The sequence below is a fragment of the Oratosquilla oratoria genome, chromosome 23 (genome assembly GCF_046742065.1).
Source record: "Oratosquilla oratoria isolate Oo_2021 chromosome 23, ASM4674206v1, whole genome shotgun sequence".
Taxonomy (NCBI): Eukaryota; Metazoa; Arthropoda; class Malacostraca; order Stomatopoda; family Squillidae; genus Oratosquilla; species Oratosquilla oratoria.
In genome coordinates this window covers 14,066,684-14,074,183 of record NC_134799.1, presented here as the reverse complement: position 1 = coordinate 14,074,183, position 7,500 = coordinate 14,066,684, and the positions used below count along the sequence as shown (strand labels likewise).

The following is a 7,500-nucleotide window of genomic DNA, read 5'->3' as shown; positions in this document are numbered from 1 at the left end:
GCTTCCTGCGCTAAACATTAGTTTTTAATTAAATTGATTAAGCCATTTGATGCTCAGACAGGGCCCTGGGCTAAGCAATTAATTTGTGTGAAATTTCAATTATATTTTATTCCTGAGACTAGATCATTCCTATTTTGTACGGTTACATACTGTGTATATGTACATACACACACACATACAATATATATATATATGTATATATATATATATATATATATATATACATATATATATATATATATGTATATATGCACACATATATTCATAAACAAAATAAAGTGTTAAAGAAAGTGTCTCGAAACTTAATAAGTTTAGATCATTTGATGGTAGAAGTGTGTGAGAAGGAAGAGATTTCCAGAACCTCTCACTAAAAATAAATAAATAAATAAAATGAAAAAAACAAAATGAAATAAAAATTCTGGTAAGCTTTAGAACAGTGGTTCCAAAATTATCTTTTGTGACGCCCATTTTTACTTTAAGCCAGTGTCTCCCAACCTTTCTTTCAGACGACCCCCAATATGATCCTTATTATACGACCACGATCCCACTAATCTATTTGTATATGTGTTAATATACATGACTAGTTGTTGACTGTAGGGGACAAGTATAATATATATATATATGTGTGTGTGTGTAACAGAGCTAATGTAAGGTTGTAGAAGACAAAGTTAACATCATCATGGTTGTATTGAATTCATATAATTTTGGGGAAAAAAAAATACAAGATGTCTTGGCGACCCCCAGGAAAAACGCTTGGCGACCCAACTTGGGGTCGCCGCCCCAGGGTTGAGAATCAGTACTTTAAGCAGACCCGCACGCCCCCTCCTCACCTTTTCGTACTTATATGAAATTATATATTATGTATCATTATATATTATATATAATCATATATAGAAAATGGGTTGGGGTGAATGGTAGAATCATACTTTGCATATATGCAAAGATAGATACTTGTTCTTGGAATTATTTAATTATTCTTATTAAACAAAAAAAATTAGGCAGAGCTGGGCGCGTTCCTCGGTGCGTTCCTAGATGCGTTCCTATGTGCGTTCCGATTTAGTTTGGCCGCGGTTAGCGCTCCCAAACTATTAAAGCTTAAGAGACAGGTTCATACCGAAATAAAAGTCCGGTAGGCCACATACTATACCAAAGAAAAATTTCATAGGCCACATCCAAAAGGTAGGCCACGTACTATACTGGCACCTATATTGCTTTAATAGTTTGGGAGCGCTAACCGCGGCCAAACTAAAGCGGAACGCATATAGAAACGCATCGAGAAACGCGCCCAGCTCTGATGCTTAGGCAGATGACTTTATGCTCTTCTTGTATCCTTGCCCCCCCCCCTCCTTGTGTCCCCTAGTTTAGGAAACTTTGTTCTAGAAAAAGGGATAGAATCTGTACCGAATAGGAAATGGTAGCAGATGCGCCTTTGCCCTACACAGAGTACTAACAAGAAGAAAAATATCCCACAGAACAAAACTGAGAATATGAAACGTAATCATAAGACCAGTAGTACGATACAGCTTGGAAACATGGACCCTAATTAACGTGAGAAAACACAGATTAGAAGTTTTCGGAAATAGTATCCTAAGAAGGATTTATGATCCAGCATTTGACGATGAACTAGGACACTGAGCGAAGTGCCATCAAAGAGAACTTTCGTCGGTAGCTCAGTTGGTAGAGTGTCAGCTTTGCTTCTCGCAAGACCTCGGTTCGAGTCCGGGGACGACTGTCGGAATTGTTTGATCAAGAAAGACGTTCTGGAAGCGGCGCCGGCCGGATATGGAAGACATGAATGGAATAAACTTCCTGCACAGGTAGTGCAATGTAGTTCAGTTTGAAGCTCTAAGAATCATTTAGATAAACACCTAAGCAAGATGCTGTAATGATTATAATTTATTTTATATTATTTGTTTTTGTTTTGTTATCATTTGTCTGTCTGATTTTCATTTATTATTAGTTATACGTCAATTCATTATTATTTACTATTTACCTGTTTGTTTATTATTTAACTATACCTATGCATTTATTTATGTATTTTATTTGTTATTTACATTATTATAGTTTTTGTTTATTATCTTATTATTATTATGATTTTTTCGCATCCGACCTAGATATGGACCAAAAGGTCTCCTGTCGGCATGCTCCGCCTTTGTAATCCTTTGTAATCCTTTGACATGAAAAGAACAGTACAAGAACGAGCGCTGTAGCGAGGCTAGACGATAACGGAGACCCCGAGAACCTCATGAGTGAGTGAGTGTCTGTACTAAAAAGGTGCTGAGGAGAGTGTTCTAGAGCCTTCCAGTGTGAGGAAGAAAGTATTGAACATATTGATTGACTTTAGGAAGAAGAGTCTCTGCATCTCAAAGGGACTGGAAGCGATTCGAAGAGCCTTCCCGTGGAAGAAATCAAAGCCAAATTTTTTGGGTTTCCTCCATTCTTGAAAAGAGGTTTTTGGACTCGAAGCAGTGGACAACCCCACAAACAAATAACATAAGAATGGAAGAGACTGTAAGAGACCATAAGGCCTACACTAGGCAGTTCATGTCCCTTACCACCTGTCATCCCTGTCCATAAAGTTATCTAATCTTTTCACGATATAAGAACATTAGAATGGACGAGACTTTAAGAGACATACTAGGCAGATCAATGTCCCTTACCACCCGTCATCCCTATCCATGAAGCTGTCTAATCTTCTCTTAAAACAACCGATAGTTTCAGCGCTCAGTACATGGTTACTAAGTCCATTTCGGTTGTTAACATCTCTATTGGTAAACCAGTTCTTGGCTATTTCCTTCTTAAACCTAAACTTGCGCAATACGATGGACTAGTAACGACCAGAGAAGAGTAGGAGAGAGAGACTGCCGTGAGGCTCGATAGGCGGACAACGTGCCACGGGAGAGATTGTCAGAGGAACAACAGTGCCAACCTGAGACAGGGTCATGGTGCCACCGAAGTGGTCGTTAAGGATAAACAAGCCCTATTGTCCTTATCGTTATTATCTTATCGCGTTGTTGACATCACGACAGCAAAGGCAATATCGAATGAGATTATCTGTGATGTACATGATACTGTGATGACAATACTTACCTTTGTAGTGCTAAAAGTTTCGTTAAAATCAATAATAAAACGAGTTTATTACTGGGGGAATTACTCTTTCAATGAAGATTGAGATGTGTAAGAATAGGCTAAGAGAGTTTGAACTCGGTATGATATTAGATGATTATATCAACTTATGCAAGAGGAACGCCATTTTATGCTTGACGGGCAGACCCACAGAGCAACGAAGATTACTTCCAAAGACCCGAGTTCAATCCCGAGCGATAACGAGGAACGAGATCATAAAACCAAGAGGATAACGAAAATTAAAAAAAAAAAAAAAAAAAAAAAAAAAAAAAAAAAATCAACCTTGAGGAAAGTGATGAGAAAGGAAGAGGAACGAACGAAAGAGAAAAAAAAAATCTTCCTTTTTTTTCGAATGACCATCTTGGCCAAGAACTTGAGGACCTTTGTCCAAAGACATGGTCCGGCTTTGCGCTCTGCGAGGACCCGCGGAGACGCTCTCGGGTGGACCTGGAGGATTCCTCTTCACTCCAGACCCACCGTGTGAGGATTGGCCGTCCAAAAGTCGCGAGGAAAGTGTGTGTGTGTGTGTGTGTGTGTGTGTGTGTGTGTGTGTGTGTGTGTGTGTGTGTGTGTGTGTGTGTGTGTGTGTCACCAACAATATAATATACATATATTCTCATTCAGCCGAGGGAAGCCGGTGTGTTATATCCAAAGAGTAGTACAAAAGAGTATCCAGTTTCGGTCAAAGGTCCCCCGGGTATCAAGAGTGATCGTTTGACAAGTCCAAAGAGTAACCTAAAAGAGTAGTCAATTTCGGACCAAGAATGGGGTTTCCACAGGTAGTTTTGCACTGCCGAAGAATAGTTCAAAAGAATGGTCAGTTTCGGAGCAAGGTTGGGGTATCTATTGGTCCTTTTTCATTGCCTAAGAGTCGTCAAAGAGTAGTCCAGAATGGTTTCCAAAGTCACCCGGGTATTCGGTGATTATCCTTCATGGCCAAAGAGTTGTCCATAAGAGTAGTCCGGAATTGTTTTCCAAGGTCCCCCGGGTATGGTAATTGTCCTTCATGGCCAAAGAGTTATCCATAAGAGTAGTTCAATTTCGTGTCCAGGGTCCCCGGGTAATAACAGTGTCAGCCTTTCGTATCCGAAGAGTTTTCCGTAAGAAAAGTCCATAGTCGGTCCGTGGTCAGTCTCGCCTAATAGGTACTCCGGTGTCTCATCCCGTCCCGTCGATTCTGTGCTCCGAAGGAACTCACCCCCGGACCGACGGCGGCGCCGACGGAGATAGGCGAAGAATGACAAGAACAAGAACCAAATTCTTCTCTTGCTAGCGAGGACCTACGTCTATCAACTACATACATACATACATACATACATACATACATACATACATACATACATACATACATACATACATACATACATACACACATACATACATACATACATACATACAAACATACATACATACATACATACACACATATATACATACATACATACATACATACATACATACATACATACATACATACATACATACACACATACATACATACATACATACATACATACATACATACATACATACAAACATGCGTACATTCATACACACACACACACATAAACATACACATACACATGCACATACACACACACACACACACACACACACACACATACATACATACATACATACATGCATGAATACATTCATACACACACACACATAAACATACACATGCACACACACACACACACACACACACACACACACACACACACACACACACACACACACACACGGACAAAGATTATATATCAAAACTAGAACAACCAACACTAGAGCAAAGAAGAGAAAGAGGTGATCTACTGACTATGTATAGAATCATGATCGGATATGAAATCCTTGACAGAAAAGATTTACTAAAAAATGACGATGGGAAAACAAGAGGTCATGAAAAGAAACTCAAAAAGGACAACTATAGAAGAGACAGGAAAAAGAATAGCTTCCCACACAGAATGCTGAACATATGGAATAACTTAGATGAAAAAACAGTGTGTGCAAATACTATTCACGATTTTAAGAATAAACTTGATGCTGAAAGATACAAAGTCGGGTCACCACGAGCATAGCTCCCTTCCCGTATAATACAACTAGGTCAATACAACTAGGTAAACACACACACACACACACACACACACACACACACACACACACACACACACACACACACACACACACACACACACACACACACACACACACACACACACATACATACACACACACATACATACACACATATACACACACACACGTGCGCGCGCGCGCGCACAAAACTGGTTTCCAGTTGTACAACTCCCTCATACGTACAACTGGAAGTCTCTTGTCATGTTGTACTCCCTGACCTGCGGACCACTGCTTACCTCCTCTTCCTCCTCCTCTTCCTCCTCCTCCTTCTCCCCTTCTGTTCTTCTCCTGCTCCTCCTACTTTTCCTCCTCTTCTTCTCCTCCTCTTCCTCCTCATCTCCTCTTCTCTTCTACTCTCCCTCTTCTTCCTCCTCTTCCTCCTCTTCCTCCTCTTCCTTCTCCTGTTCTTCTCCTCCTCTTCCTCCTCTTCTTCTCCTCCTCTTCCTCCTCCTTCTCCTCCTCCTTCTCCTGTTCTTCTCCTCCTCCTACTCTTCCTCCTCTTCTTCTCCTCCTCTTCCTCATCTCCTCTTCTCCTCTTCTACTCTCCCTCCTCTTCCTCCTCTCCTTCTTCTCCTCTTCTTCCTCTTACTCATCTTCTCCTCTTCTCTTTTACTTTCCTTCTCTTCTTTTCTTCCTCCTCTTCCTCCACTCCCTATTCTTCTCCTCTTCTCTTTTCCTCTTCCTCCTCTTCTCTTTCTTCTCCTCCTACAGTACTTCTACATGGGGAGCAGGGTTCCTCTCTCTCTCTCTCTCTCTCTCTCTCTCTCTCTCTCTCTTTTTTTTTTTTTTTTTTAATTAAGATAAGATTCTTGGGGGTTTCCTCGTCTATGCTGTCTTCTCTTGTCTTGTCAATGTGTTTATTCTTACTTAGTCTCGGAAATTATGTCACTTTAAGAACGACCCTTTTGCAGAATGCATTCTTAAGTCTTTTTTATGAAAAGATGGTTATGATTCTTAAAAAAACAAACAACAACGGAGGAACTGTCTGTCGGATAAAATGTCCAGAACTGAAGACACACACACACACACACACACACATACACACAAACACACACACACACACACACACACACACACACACACACACACACACACACACACACACACACACACACACACACACACACACACACACACACACACACACGCACACATACACACACACACATGTACGTATGTTGACGAGGTGTTAGCGTAAGACAATGTCGACAGTGTAGAAGCAACAAATTATATGATTTTCTTAATTGATACTTGAGAGTTGTTGATATTGTCATTGTTAGTACTCGTTCCTTTGATCTATTTACGTGTTTATTCCGATATTCATTCATATATATATATATATATATATATATATATATATATATATATATATATATATTTTTTTTTTTTTTTTTTTTTCATAAGAGACTATTGCCGATTTTTGGGTTTCGTACGTGCAATCAATTTGCAATGTTATTGTCGATGGCTGTTGTTGCAGAGAACCTAATGGAGCCCAGTAAAAGCAAGTTCACTCAACGAGTGCTGAAGTGTTACTGAATGTTCTGAATTCAGCAACATTAGCGTCAGCATCAGCACGATAACTGGAGGTCAAAATTTGTAAACTCTCAGTTCCCCTCACTTCCCCTTCCCCTCTTCCCCTCTCCCCTCTCCCCCCTACCCCCACCCTTACCACTCTCCCCCTTCCCCCTCTCCCTCTTCTCCCACTCTTCCCCCTTCCCCAATCCTTCTCCTTTCCCCCTCCCTTCCCCCTTTTCCCCACCCTTCACCCTTTTCCTCTTTTCCCTTCCCCTCTCCCCCCTCTCCCCTCCCACCGTTACCCCCTTCTCCTCCTCTCGCCCTTCCCCACTTCCCTCACCCTTCCCCTACCCTTCTCCATTCCCTCGCCTCCCCCACCTTTTCCCCTCTCCCCCACACTTCCCCTCTCCCCCCTTCCTCCACCCTTCCTCCTACCCTTCCCCCTTCCCTCTTCCCCTACCCTTTCCTCCTTCCCCCTTTCTTCACCCTTCCCTCCTTCCCCCCTTTCCCCCACCCTTCCCTCCTTTCCCCACCTATCCCCTTCCCCCCTTTCCCCTTTCCCACCTTTCTCCTTCCCCCCTTCCCCCTTCCAGTCCCCCCCTTCCACGGTGTTTTTGCCTTATTCCATCAAGGTCCACTCAGTAAAGGTCCTATCGTCCAATTGGCACGGTGACTTACTCGATATATTTTGTTCTGTTTAAAATAAAATTTCCTTACGTATTT

The 7,500-nt window shown here is 41.4% G+C and overlaps 1 protein-coding gene across 1 annotated transcript in view; it reads left to right on the top strand.

The window, feature by feature from the left end:
• The window catches only part of LOC143037673 (E3 ubiquitin-protein ligase Rnf220-like), a 419,096-nt gene that overhangs the window by 27,984 nt on the left and 383,612 nt on the right, over window positions 1-7,500 (top strand). The gene's annotated exons all lie outside the window — the stretch shown is intronic.